The following is a 14,737-nucleotide window of genomic DNA, read 5'->3' as shown; positions in this document are numbered from 1 at the left end:
TTAGTTCCTTAAATGAATCACCAAAAGTTACTGTGCTTGTTAAATGACTTTCTGAATGTGTTGATAATATTTTCTCTTAAAAAGTGATCCATGCTTGTAGGAATTAGAGATGGCTGAAGGGGTTGGGAAGAGGAGGAAGGGAAGAATGAATAGATGGAGCATTAGGGCAGTGAAAATATACTGTATGATCTATATTATAAAAAGCCAGTGGCCGTAACGCAGTAACGACCAAACAACCAGTCACCAGGAGGTGCATTGATGGATCTCACAGTGTGGCGGAGTCTGGGGTCCCATGGTGGCGTGGTGGGGTCTGGGGTCCTGCGGCAGCACGGCGGGTCTGGTTCTTATGTGATTTCGCGTGCTGGGCCTCTAGTATTATAATGATGGATACATGTCATGCATTTGTTAAAATCTTAGAATGTAAAACACAAAGTGAGCCCTAATGTAAACTATGGACTTTAGTTAATATGTATCAGTATTGTCCATCAATTGTAGTAAACATGCCAGACCAATGCAAGATGTTAATAATAGGGAAATGTGCAAGAGAGAGAGAAGGGGTATATGGGAACTCTGTACAGTCTGGTTAATATTTCTGTAAACCGAAAACTGCTCTAAAAATAGTCTGTTAATTAAAAAGTATAATTCCTAATTTTTTTAAAAAGAGAGATGGCTGAAGAACTCCTGAACTGACTTTTTTTAAGTGAAATTCAGAGCTGCTGCATGACTTTAGAAGCTCAAGGGAAGTTATGATGCTTAATGTCTACAATTTTGCAAGCATAACTGTATGTCTAAATTCCAGCATTCCCTCTCCTGCTCTAAGATTCCCCTAGTTCATAGGAATCAGTGCCCCTCAGCTCCCTGCATCTGGGTGTCACAGTCTTCTCTGTGTTACTCTTCCAAATGCATTCTCTCATGCCCTTCCTAGGAGGTATTTATTAAGCACTCCAAAGTATGGAAAGAGGTAGGGTTTCTGCAACAATCAAATAAGTTGAGGATTATCAGAGTAAACAAAAAGGGAAGACTGTTTTTGATGAAGACATTCTATTTACTAAAAGTAAAACCTCTAGCTCTGTAAAAAGTCCTAAGGAGACAGGGACAAGGATGGAAGAGGAGAATTTTTCTTAATTCCCAGTCACCTCACTTTGAATCATCTTCACTTTTAATCAGGTCTCTGACTCACTGTGCTTATTTCTCTGTCCACCTATTCTTTTGTATTTTTTTATTTATTGAATTAATTGGGGTGACACTGATTAATAAAATTATGTTTCAGGTGTACAATTCTATAATACATCATCTGTACACTGTATTGTGTGTTCACCACTCCGAGTCAAGTCTCCTTCTGTCACCATTTGTCGCCCCTTTACCCTCTTCTACCTCCCCCGACTCCTCTTTCCCTCAGATAATCACCATACTGTTGTCTGTGTCTATGAGGTGTGTTGTTGTTGTTGTTTTGCTTAATCCCTTCACCTTTTTTACCAAGTCCCTCAAACCCTTCCCCTCTATCAGTTGCCAGACTGTTCGCTGTATCTATGAGTCTGTTTCTATTTTGTTATTTTATTGTGTTCATTAGATTCCACATATAAGTGAAATCATATGGGACTTGTCTTTCTCTTACTGGTTTATTTCTCTTCGAATAATTCTCTCCAACTCCATCTATGCTGTCATAAAAGGTAAGATTTTTTTTTTTACAGCTGTCCACCTATTTTTATTAAAATTTTAAAAAAATTTATTTTAAAGAGCCCGGCCGGTGTGGCTCAGTGATTGAGCATCAACCCATGAATCAGGAGATCAAAGTTCACCCCAGTCAGGGCACATGCCCTGGGCTTGCGGGTGTGATTCCCAGTAAGGGGTGTGCAGGAGGCAGTCAATTGATGATTCTCTCTCATCATTGATGTTTCTATCTCTCTCCCTCTCCCTGAAATAAATAAAAACATATATTTTTTAAAATTTTCTTTTAGAGGAAGGGGGGAGAGAGAGAGAGAAAGAAACATCAATTTGTTGTTCCACTTATTTATGCATTCATTGGCTGCTGCTTGTATGTGTCCTGATCAAAGATCGGACCTGTAACCTTTGTGTATTGGAACGATGCTTTAACCACAGAATTTATCCTTTTCCATGAGGAAACAGAATCTAATAATTTTCACTTTAATGAGGACTCAGTTTCTCTAGAGACTTCATATGGGCAGTTGCTTATAAAACTCATGAATGGCTCTAACTGGTTTGGCTCAGTGGATAGAGCATCAGCCTGCAGACTGAAGGGTCCCAGGTTCAATTCTAGTCAAGGGCATGTACCTTGGTTGAAAGCTCAGAGGCAACAAATCAATGTTTCTCACGTCAATGTTTCTCTGTCTCTCCCCCTCCCTTCCACTCTCTCTAAACACACACATAAAAAACAACAACATGAATGCATTCACCTCGGCAATAATGGTGGTTTATAATTTCCACATTTTGCCACATCTCACCAACTATTATTTTTATAACAACGACTATGCAAGAATAATAGCAACACTTTTTCCTCCAGGTGATTAGACAAATGCATGTTTTCTAACAAAAATAAACCTTCCTCCTTACTGATCACCCACATATTTCCTCATTATGAGCAGCTAGTCCCCTCCAACTAATGATAAACCTTTTGGGTTGACCCAGAAGTTGTTTCCAAAGACGGAAATAACATTTCCAACTGGTTGGTGCCTTCACATTCACTGTGCTGTTTGATGGCCCTTAGTGAGTTTATGTGTGTTGAAATATTTCATCTTCCCAGGGATTAAAGGGGATTAAGATGTTAAACTTCTTTTTCAAACAAGTCAATTTGGAAATATTGGGAGAGAGGGGAGAAATGATATAAGTTGCCTTTTTCAGTGTTAAAAGATGCCATCTCTCTGCTTATCTTAATAGAGTAATAATTTAAGCCAAATTATGTGATTTGTTTGTTGACTGGGTCAGGCTTAAAATATTCAGGGAAATTATATATTTTTATACCAGTTAGCTACTAAAGAATTATAGATTAAATGCTTGCCATTCTGCCTAGCCGATGTGGCTTAATGGTTGAGCGTTGACCCATGCACCAAGAGATCGCTGGTTTGATTCCCGGTTAGGGTACATGCCTGGGTTGCAGGCTCGATTCCCAGTGTGGGGTATGCAGGAGGCAGCCAATTGATGTTTCTCTCTCATTGATCTTTCTCATTGATCTTTCTGTCTCCCTCTTTCTTCCCCTCTCTTTTCAAAATCAATAAAAACTATTTTTTAAAAATGCTTATAAAACTCATGGTACTATGAGTTAAGTAAAAATATATATCATGTTGAAAATATGGACACAAATATGGTTCTAAAATATGTCAATGATAATGCTAGTAAGCAGATGAAGGTATAATTGGCCTGATAAACATATTCAGAGCTTATAGAATATATATATATATATTTCTCTTTTTCTGGCTCTTAGAGCCATGTTAAAACAAAAAATTTCCAAAGTGGGAGCCCTTTACTAAAGCCACTTTCATCCACACCAAAACTTCAGGTGTTTGACTGACTCATACAATTTTCCTTGAAAGGAAAGTCGACTCATCCTACCCAGCCAAGGGTGGACAAAACTTTGGTTCTAAGTCCTCATCAGTTTTCAGTTAATCCAGCCAGAGACGGGCCACTGAGCATCCTCAGTCTGATGGCAAAGCTGTGACATCAGACTTACCTATAAGACAGGATGTCAACTCTGAACTTCAGATTCATCTTGGGAATCTGAAACAGTTCATTTTAGTAAAATGCTTTAAAATCCTTAGTCCAAGATTGGTGTTTGTCTAAAACATTTACTTTGAGTAAGTTTTAAGGACTGGGATATGAAGAACCTTAAATATACAAGAAAGAATGCTTCTCCCAACCAACGTTTGATCGTTCTTTTGTTTTGTTGTGGGTTTTTTTTAAAAAACATATTTTTATTGATTTCAGAGAGGAAGGAAGAGGGAGAGAGAGACAGAAACATCAATGATGAGAGAGAATCATTGATCGGCTGCCTTCTGCACACCCCACACTGGAGATTGAGCTCGCAACCTGTACATATGCCCTGACCGGGAATCCAATCGTGATCTCCTGGTTCATAAGTCGATGCTCAAACACTGACCCACACTGGCCAGGCAACATTTGGTCATTTTGAAGAGGATTGAAGTCTTTAAAACCACCCTTACTGTTCAGGATCACTGGGGTAACATGACATGGCCCACTTCTTTTTCCCCACCTGCCCCTAGGAAGCACATTTTCTGCTTCCCAGCACCCAAGTTACAATTCTGTGTAATGAGATGGAAGTAGAAATATCTGCGGTCTTTCAGGGAAAGCTTTTACTTTCCTGGTAAAAGGGAAAGATGACCTAGTGCTGCTTCTTTGTCCCAGTTCAACCTTGAGTGATGTGGCCTGATGCCTGGAGATGCAGCAGTGAGTGCTCAGACTGTGGGCAAGAAGGCCACGTACCATGGTTGGTGGAACAGAGCACTACAGATTCACTGCACCAGCCCTGGACTGCTTACCTCCGGACTTCCTACACCAGAAAGAAGCCCTTTCTTGTTTAAGTAGATTCAGGTTTCTGTTACTTATGGACAGACATCCCTAACTGATATAGAATTGGTATCTGAAAATTAGTGACTCCCAGGATCATTTTTAAATTTAATACAGGACTTAGGAAGAATTGTTTAATTGTATTTTAACAGATGTTTAGTACAGTCTTAAATATGGTGCCTGCTGGCCAGCTCAGGGGGGGTGGGGGTGGGGGTGGGAGCAGATTCAGAAAAGGAACAATGGCCTCTTGCCAGCATGTTTGGGAGGAAGCTGTCCTGACTTCCCTACCCCACCCCTCCACTTGCCTCCCCCAGGTCTTGGCCCCGATGCTGGACAATTCAGTTCCTCCCATTTGTCTCTGGTGCCTTTCAAGCTGCTGCCCCAGCACTGGAGCTCAGGATTGAATCTGACTGCCGGCAGAGGATCCAATAGCAGATACCAGGACCGGCAAGAAGATACGTGCCTAAGTCTGTAAATGCAGAGTCTCCACCCCACCCCATCCACCAACACCGACACTGCTGTGAGCACGACACACTTCTATGCAAAGCCACTGAAATCTGCCAGTTGTTTCTTCCAGCAACTTCCCTCTCTGATACAGGTGGGCAGCATGCCAAACACTCACACTTAGAGCATCCCTCATTGAAGGTGAACCTGACAGGTCATTAGCTCTCAGAGGCATGCACTTCTTTTTTAAAATATATTTTTATTGATTTCAGAGAGAAAGGGAAAGATATAAACATCAATGATACGAGAGAATCATGGATCGGCTGCCTTCTGCATGCCCCCTATTGGGGATTGAGCCCACAACCCGGGCATGTGCCCTGACCAGAAATCGAACCCTGACCTCCTGGTTCATAGGTGGACGCTCAACCACTGAGCCATGCCGGCCAGACGGGCGAGGCATGCACTCCTTAAATAAACATCTATTCTTCCTTTTCTTTCTGTGTATCAAACACTGAGTCACAGAACAGGAAATAGAGAAGACCTGATTTTAAACAAATGTTTACTGAGAATTGATAGAACCAGTGACACAAAGAGGGACGGGATGTATTTGGAGTCCAAGCCACACAGAAATATGAATCCATATTCAGCAGCAAAGGTAGCTTTGTGATCGACTGACTCATTCATTTAACGGTTAAGCATCTACAGTGAACCAGGCTCTTGGAGCTGAAGATAAAAAATGAATGTCATAGTTCTAAGCTTTGAGGAGCACAGTCCTCCAAACATCCATCCTTCATCCATCCAGTAAATGTTCATTTATCTGCTCAGTCCCCGGCGGGCTCAGAGCACATGTCTTGAGAGGAAACATTCCATAAAAAGGATTATGCACTGTCACTCTGCTTTTGAATAGTATCACAGATGCCAGAAGTTGGATTCAGGGAGAAATAAAATGAGTGGGGGACCTGGCCTGAGGCACTTCAGAGGGTCTGCCAACAAGAATGGCCAGGCTCTCTCCCTGTGGGGTGACCGACCCTCCAGTGCAACTTGGGCCACCAGCCTCTCCCTCTTATTTCGTGTCTGACTAAGCACTTTCCCTGGAGGCGGTGTTTTTCTGTTTAAATCCCTATTTGCTTAGGGTGTTTGTCTCTTGTCAGTCTTCCCAGTGCCCTTATTTCCTCTCCTTTGCTTCCCAATCTGCCTTTCTCTCTCTTATTCAGAGAACTGTAATGTCAGGCCTGGCACGTCCCCTTCAAGGGCTCTAAGTCACTTTGAAGTAGAGGTTACTGAGGCCCAGAGAAGGGGAGGGGCTTGCCCAAGGTGAGCAAGTGTGTTGGTGATAGGAGTAGGCACTAGAGCAGTGATGGCGAACCTTTTGAGCTCGATGCGTCAGCATTTTGAAAAACCCTAACTTAACTCTGGTGCCGTGTCACATATAGAAATTCTTTGATATTTGCAACCATAGTAAAACAAAGACTCATATTTTTGATATTTATTTTATATATTTAAATGCCATTTAACAAAGAAAAATCAACCAAAAAAATGAGTTCGCGTGTCACCTCTGACACGCGTGTCATAGGTTCGCCATCACTGGCCTAGATCCAGGTCTCCTGATTCCTGACCCTTCTGGTAGAATGCACCAGTTCTGCCTTGATGGAGCCCAGGGGACAAGCTGCTCTTCTGAACCATGACTATCCTTCTGAACAGCCCACACCCTTCCTCAGAACCACTCTCTCCCAGCTAGGAGCTCACAGATTCCGTGGGAGCGGCCTCATTCCCCTGGGACCTCCCTGCGGGCCTGCAGCTGTGTTGTCTTATCCTGTGGTTAGGATGTTCTGCTTTTCATCCCGAGTAATCAGTATTCTTTCAGAAAATTACCCTTTTGCCTAAGTTCTTTGGAACTAGATATCTGCCCTTGAGAGCCCTGAGTTCTGATGATCTCTTCCAGTGGTTCTCAACCTTCTGGCCCTTTAAATACAGTTCCTCATGTTGTGACCCAACCATAAAATTATTTTCGTTGCTACTTCATAACTGTAATGTTGCTACTGTTATGAATCGTAATGTAAATATCTGATATGTAGGATGGTCTTAGGTGACCCCTGTGAAAGGGTCGTTCGACCGCCAAAGGGGTCGTGACCCACAGGTTGAGAACCACTGTAAGACTTAGGCGCTAATGAAGTGCCCTTCATGGACTGATTTTGACTCTTGCTTTTTCTTTAATCCTCCACAGGCCTGTCCCTCTCTCTAGTCATTAGCTGTCCTTCCATCTGTGCAGCCTGTGCCTGAGGAAACTGCACAATGGCCAGGCCAAAGCCCTGAACACAATTACTGATGCCTCCAGAACATGACACCATTTAGAAATTAATTCCCTGGCCAATTCTTGAAGCCAAGGCTAAGTAAGCAACAAATGCTTTGTAATAGTTTAAAAGCTTATCTCCCATCTGGAAACTCCCTTGTGGCAGATCTATAATTTAGGTTTCTCTTTAGTTTTAAACATTTTATTGCAAAAATAATATAACCCACAATTCAGAAGGCCTGGGAAACCATTATTATGTGTGTTTTTTTGCCATCCTAATGAGGGTCTTTCTGGTCTGTAAGTAACCTTAGTGCTGTAGGACAGGACCTCCAGCTTGCTGGTAATAACATAATTGTAACTTGATTAGGTAAGTTTCTTTTAACCCTGGAAAAGTTTATATAAACAGAGGAATGTGAAGCAAATTCAGCTCAGGCTTTTGCTATTTTGGAGTTAAGTTTAGGTGACCTGTATCTGTTTGGTATTTTAAGAACTTGCAATTTTAAGAGAATGTGATAAATTTGAGTATCCAATGGACTGATCTTGTGATTCTAGTTTTAAAAATGTAATTGAGTAGACCAAGTATGTCAAACTCAAAGGCTAACACGGGCCTAATAAACAAGGTTTAAGTTTATGTGGGCCATAAAAGAACAAAAGCTTCAATTTTCATAGGAATATAGGTTTATTTCTATAGAGACATGCTGAATACAAAGGGCTGAAATAAATGAGTAATCGTTAATGTAAAATAATAGAACATTTTAATAAAAATTAATATTTTTTCTTGAATATTAACCTATCAGACACTGAATGCACAAATTAATAAGCATAACACAAGTAAACCTATTTTTCTTGTTCTCCGAAAGCAAAATATTTCCTGTTGCGCACACCAAACAAGTCAGTCCAAGACTAATAATGTGGCAATTGGCTGCTAAAATATTTGCTACTAGTATTAGTAGAGAGAAATGGTGCACATGCACGTAAGGCGTGTAAGGGAAATGAATGCAACACGATTATAGTAATCAGTCATTAGCGAACTGTAGTTGTAGTTAGTTGTAGTTCGTTATTAATAATTATGTATAACAGGATGTAAAAATTAAGTTATGAAATGTTTATTAAAATTTTTTTTTACATACCATTATATTGGCTGGCCCGCAAAAATATTTGTTGTGGGCCACATGCAGCCTGCCACGAGTTTGACATGCTTGGTATAGATTTGTCAGTTAAGTTAAAAGGTGTAATACAATTCTATTAAGATTGTAAGCAGTATGAGAACATTTAAGGCAACTTAGGATTCACCATATGTAGTTGGTTAAGAACTTGGGAAGGCTTGTGAGCAAACAAGTATTCTAAATGATAAAGTGTTAACTTCATAAATGTGGTTTAAAATTGTTAAGGCATTTTAAATAACTAAATTTCTGAATGGGACCACTTGTCAAGGTTTCTTAACAGTGTTATATGTTACTGTTTTTATCAAATAAAGTTATAAGTAGACTAAAGCAGTTTAAGTTTAATCTAAAAGGTTAAGGAAAACCTAACATTTTAAATTTGAATAAAATATTAATTGAAAATAAAAATAATTCCAAGCAGTTTATATATATATATATATATTACAGTAAAAATATACAGCATGTTTGCCTAATGTTAGAAATTCAATGTTTATTTTTTAAGCAGTCATTTGCTCCTTACGTTCTGTCAACAACTAATATTCTCTACATTTTACAGATGGGGAAACAGAGGCAGAGGAAGGAATCAGTGGCCAGAGTGGAGGCACCAGGAGGCAAAACAAGAACCAGCGCTGCACTTGGTCACATGGCCTCACCTCTCCCCACTGGCCTGGCTTGCCCACTGTTTACTTGGCCTCTAAAGTGTCCTTATTACAGGTAAAGTGAAACCCCACAATGAAGAATCACCCTTTATCTCCAGAAGTGATTATGTGACTAATTTGAAATCTCTGTGACTCCTTGTTTTCCTCTTCAGCATCAATTCTAGGACCATAATGGGGGTGGAAAGCTACCACTTGGCCTGAGAAGTTTAGTCTGAATTCTGGGAAAGAGGCAGCCTGGCTCCTTAACCGTAAATAGGTCATTAACAAGAACAAGAACAAGTGGATGTTTCTCTCTCCACCCACCCCCTCTATCCCCTTTCCTCTTTCTCTCTAAAATCAACTTTTAAAAAAAGACTAAATACATTGGGATTGAATGGCCCTCAGTCCCAGCTGAGCCAACCCTCTGAGGACTGTGACGTCCCACCCGGAGGACAAGGACAGGAGGAGAGAACACAGCTCCCTGGAGAAGGGCAGTGCGGCACAGTGAGAACAGTGGCATTGGTCAGGAGGCCTGCATTTAGGTCTCTGATCTGCCTTTGGCCGAGCAGCCAGGGCAAACCACTTCCTCTAGCTGAGGCCAGCTCCATCATCAGTGAAATGGGGTGAATGCCTCTGCTTGAGTCAAAAATTTGTCAGAGTGTTAGGAAAAAAAGAGAAAGCTCTTTGTAACATTTAAAAAAAAAAAGGCCTGATTATATATTGATGGGAATGGGCTTCAGAAGAGCAGGCCAGTTACATTTTGAGTCCTTTAGAGCTCTGATATTTCCAATGGCTCTGTTTGCAATCCAGCCCCATCATTGGGCTCGGGGGGTGTCAGAGGCCTGGGTTAGACCCTGTGAACAGCTTGTAAAGGCCTCCCACTGACTTTGTAACCTCATCTCAGCTCCTCTTTCCTTCTGAAGAAAGGAATAACTGTCCCCGACTAGTAGGGAGCTGGTCTGGCTCAGGGCACATGTTCCCAAGTGCCCCAGCTATAACTGCTTGGTGTGTGCAAAGTTGCAAGGACAGTTGAACATGGACTTTGCATCAAGGACATTAATCAAGGATTTGAAAATAATTGCCTCCTATAGCCCTGCCTGAGTAGTTCAGTTAGTTAGAGCATCGTCCTAATAGACCAAGGTTGTGGGTTCAATCTCCAGTCAGGGCACATACAAGAATCAACCAATGAATGCATGTGGAACAAATAGGTCTCTCTCTCTCTCTCTTCTCTCTCTCTCCCTCCCTCTCTCTCTTCTCTCCCTCTCTCCCTCCCTCTCCCTAAAAATCAATGAATAAAAATTAAATGTAAAAAAGGAATTGCCTCCTGGAAACTAAATCCTGATTTCTGAAAATTCAGCAGAAAGGGAGAATAATTACATTCCAATACAGTCAGGGCTGCACACAGAAGTAGAGTTTAAATAGGAGGATTGCCCTAGCCGGTTTGGCTCAGTGGATTGAGCATCAGCCCATGGACTAAGGAGTCAAGGGTTTGATTCCAGTCAAGGGCACGGTACCTCAGTTGCAGGCTCGATCCCCAGCCCCAGTAGGGGCATGTGTGGGAGGCAACCAATCAATGTGTCTCTCTCACATTGATGTTTCTTTCTCTTACCCTCCCTTCCACCCTCTCTGAAAATCAATGGAAAAATATCCTTAGATGAGGATTAACAAAAAAATAAAAATAATAAATAAATAAGAGGATTATTAGGAGGGAAAGGAAACCCTCTCTGAGAATCAACCTTTAGCTGAGTCAGGTCAGACTGGCTTGGGGGGCATTGGGCAGCCCATGTCCTCATTGCAGTCCATTTCCCACCCCCCCACTCATAGCTGCTTGCCAATTCATATCCATGCATTTGGTTTAAGAAATTACTCTCTGTGGTAGGCAGGATTCTCATATGGCCCCCAAGATTCCCAGGCCTGTTGCACATACAGCTTTTCCAGTTACTAGTATTTAGTCAAACATTAATCTAAGTACTGCTGGATTTGCAGATGTAATTAAGATTCCTAATTAGTGACCTGGGTCCTTTAAGGCAGAGAGTTCTCTCTGGTTGGTTTGGAAAGAAATCAGAGTTCAAAGCATGAGAAGGACTCAGCCTGGCTGATTTAAAGATGGAGGAGCCATATGGCAAGGGATGCAGGCAGCCTCTGGATGCTGATAGTAGCCCCTGCTGACAGCCAGCCAGCAAGGAAATGGATCCTTATTCCTACAACCACAGGAACTGAATTCTGCCAATGAGAATGAGCTCAGAAGCAGGTTTTTCTCTAGAGTCTCCTGATGGTAACTCAGCCCAGCCAACACCTTGATTTCAGCCCCATGAAACCCTGAGCAGAGAATTCAGTCTAGCTGTGTGACTTCTGACCTACAGAATTGCAAACTAATAAACGGGTGGTATTTTAAGCCACTACATTTATGTGAATGCTCCTCATTATGTGGCCTGGAAATTAGGCAGTTTCCATCAGTAACAGTAATTAGTAGCTGATTACACAGCCAAATCAATTTGGGAGTTTTCTCATTTGGTCAGAAAACTACAATTATAATTTTTTTAAAAATATATTTTTATTGATTTTTTTTTTACAGAGAGGAAGGTAGAGATATAGAGAGTTAGAAACATCAATGAGAGAGAAACATCGATCAGCTGCCTCCTGCACGCCCCCTACTGGGGATGTGCCCGCAACCAAGGTACATGCCCTTGACTGGAATCGAACCTGGGACCCTCCAGTCCGTAGGCCGACGCTCTATCCACCGAGCCACACTAACTAGGGCTAATTTTTTTAAACTTTTCATTTTGAATTAATTACATACTTACAAAAATGTTGTAAAGAGTACAAAGAATTTTCATATACCCTTCACCCCAGCTCCTCAAATGTTATATAACCACAGTGCAGTAATCAAAATTTGGAAATTAATATTGGTACAATACTATACAAATTTCACCAGCTGCCCTATAAATCTCCCTTTTGTGGTTCAGGGTGCAACCCAGAATCACATATTCCACTTAGTCATTATGCCTCTTTAGTCTTTTTTAGTCTGGAACACTCTCTCAGTCTTTCTTTGTCTTTCATGACTTTGACATTTTTGAAGAAGTACTTGCTAAGCTATTTTGTAGAATGTCCCTTATTTTAGGTGTCTCATGTTTTCACATGACTAAAGTCAGGTTATACATTTTTTGGCAAGAATATTACAGATATAGTGTGTCTGTCTCAGTGCCTTATATGAAGAGGCACATGATGCTGACTTGGTCCATTCCTGGTCCATTAACTTTGATCACTTGGTTAAGGTGGCTGCCAGGATTCTTTACTGTAAAGTTACCATTTTCCCCTTTGTGATTAATAATTACCTTGAGAGAGATTCTATGAGGCTGTTAATATCCTGTTTCTCATCATATTTTACTAAGTTTAGCATACACTGATGATTCTCCTATAAAATAATTATTACTGTGGCATTTGCCAAATGGTGACTTTTCTTTTACATTTATTAGGTAGAATTCTAATAATTCTATAAATTCTAGAATTTATAGAGAAGAGCTTTCCTTCCTCTACCAACAATTGTTTATGTCAGTATGGACATACTGGGCTTTTACTTTAGTCTATGGGTCACAATCCATTTCTTTCATGATTGTCCCAGAGGAGCGCTTTCAGGTTGGCCCGTGTCTTTTGGACATGCCTCCGTCATTGGTTGGGACCTCAGCAAAATGATTATTTTCGGGTGCCACAGATGCCCTGCGGTCATCTCCAACCCTGAAAGATCATCTGTTTCCTCTAATAAAAGAATGATATTTAGAAACCAAGATCTATGAGTTACTGTGTCCAACTATTCTAAGTGTTTGTAGTTTTCTTTGATACTGTGGATCCTTAACACACTCACATACACACTCACATTTTGGCAAAAGACACACACACACTCACATTTTGGTAAAAGACAGTCAAGGAGCTGGATTTCTCTTCTACATTTTCTTGGTCCAGCCCACGTGCTCCTATCCTGTGCCTTCCCAGGTGCTCCCATCACTCTTCCTCTTCTGGGACCCTTCCCATTCACCACCCAGGGACCCTCTCCCTGCTTCCAGCTCTAATAATATTAACACTACTAATATCAGGAGCTACCTTTTATTGAGCACTTGTGCTCCAGGCAAACAGGATTTCATCAGATCCTTAGAGCAATCCATGAAGAATGCATTGTTCCTATTTTTTTTTTTTAGCCAGAGGTGATACTGAAATTTTATTTAATATAAATATAGTGCACTTTCATCTACAGCACTCATATGTGGCTCCTTGGTTATGACATCAGAGCTACCCAGACTTTCAGGGTAACTGAGGAGAACAAAGATGTAGATTCCTTCTCTTTGTACATTTATTTCTCATATTCTCACTACACATGTTCAGGCAGGTAGAATTTGCCCCAGTATTGTCCCTTCTGGGTCAGGTCATAGGGGCTCAGTACTTCCCGTATCCCTAGCATGTTGGCAGTGGCTATGCACTCAAAGGTCCCAGGGTTTTGGTTGTTACCCTCTTGTTCCTCTTGATCTTTCCGCATCTTCTCTAGGGTTCCACGGCTCATAGCCTTTGCTGGGAAGGGCAACTTGTGGGCAACCTGGTGGAGGAAACCTTGTATCTCTTTGAATTCACAGCTGCCTATCTCTTTAATGAAGCTGGTGGCCAGTCTTCACAGGAGTCACATAGTGATCAATGGCGCCTTTGCCGCTCCCCATATGCTGTCCCATACCCTTACAGGGGATGGGCTTGAAAGGGGCTAGTACTCATCATAAGGCAAACATGTTCTTGGGGTCCATAGAGCGGTTGATTGTCAGGCGCATCATTTCAAAATGGCCCCAGTAGAGGTAACCATCACCCAGTGCCAAGATTGCAAAATTGCCTTCTGTGAACTCAGTATCTTCAGTTGAAGGTCCCTGTATGTCACCCAAGTTCTTAGGTTCTTTTCGCACTTTTGGCACAAGTGGTATTCTTTCAACAAATCTAAGCTTGGCCAGGTTGCATAGGCGCTGTGGTTGCCAAACTCCCTGTTTACTCCTGTGCCCCTCCCCCACTCCCTTGTCCCAGGTTCCGCTTGCCTTCATCCAGTCCTTCCTATATAGCAGCTCCAGCCTAATGCGTGGCTGTGCTCTTAGTGAAATAGCTGGCTCCTTCCAAAATGCGACCTGGAATGGTCGCTAAAGCTCTAACCAGGCATTCAGCTTTGCAGCCTGCACCCTCTGAGAAATACATTGCCACTAAGCCTGAAAAAAAAAAAAATCTAAGCTTGGGCCTTTCAGAAATGGAAACATCCTCAAAAGTTGGCACCGGGAGCAGTGTCTTTAGGCCAGCACTGGTGGGTGGGACTGCCCAAGAACCTGATAAAGGCACTCGTAGGAGAGGCGCACTGGCCCGGGCAAGCTGACGCCACATGGCCATGCGTGTCCAGCCGCGCCCGGCTCCCCACAGCGACCACGGAGGTTACCTTGACACAGAGTATGGTGCTCTAGGGCCTGCAGGGATTTGCTGTCCCTATTTTATAGTCAAAATATCGAGGCTCCAGAGGGTAAGTCACACAGCACAGTAAGCAGAGATCCTCAGCCAGTTCTCCCCAACCCTGCCCTTTGCCTGCATCCTACCCTAAGGTTGGCTGTAGGTCTGCCTTTGGGCAAACCCCTAGGAGCTGGGAAGGTTAAGGC

At 42.0% G+C, this 14,737-nt stretch overlaps 1 long non-coding RNA gene and 1 pseudogene across 1 annotated transcript; one reads left to right on the top strand and one right to left on the bottom strand.

Moving 5' to 3' along the window:
- Nucleotides 1–4,852: 4,852 nt before the first annotated feature.
- LOC106697106 lies at nt 4,853–10,273 on the top strand. The gene is made up of 3 exons (XR_001348133.2): nt 4,853–5,137; nt 8,993–9,150; nt 9,248–10,273. It is a non-coding gene; the product is annotated as an uncharacterized LOC106697106 (long non-coding RNA).
- Nucleotides 10,274–13,401: 3,128 nt separating this feature from the next.
- On the bottom strand, nt 13,402–14,471 carry LOC102426797 (annotated as a pseudogene).
- Between the last annotated feature and the right edge of the window lie 266 nt (nt 14,472–14,737).

This window comes from Myotis lucifugus, unplaced genomic scaffold (assembly GCF_000147115.1).
Source record: "Myotis lucifugus unplaced genomic scaffold, Myoluc2.0 scaffold_47, whole genome shotgun sequence".
In the NCBI taxonomy this organism is placed as follows: domain Eukaryota; kingdom Metazoa; phylum Chordata; class Mammalia; order Chiroptera; family Vespertilionidae; genus Myotis; species Myotis lucifugus.
This window is presented reverse-complemented; position numbering and strand designations above follow the sequence as displayed.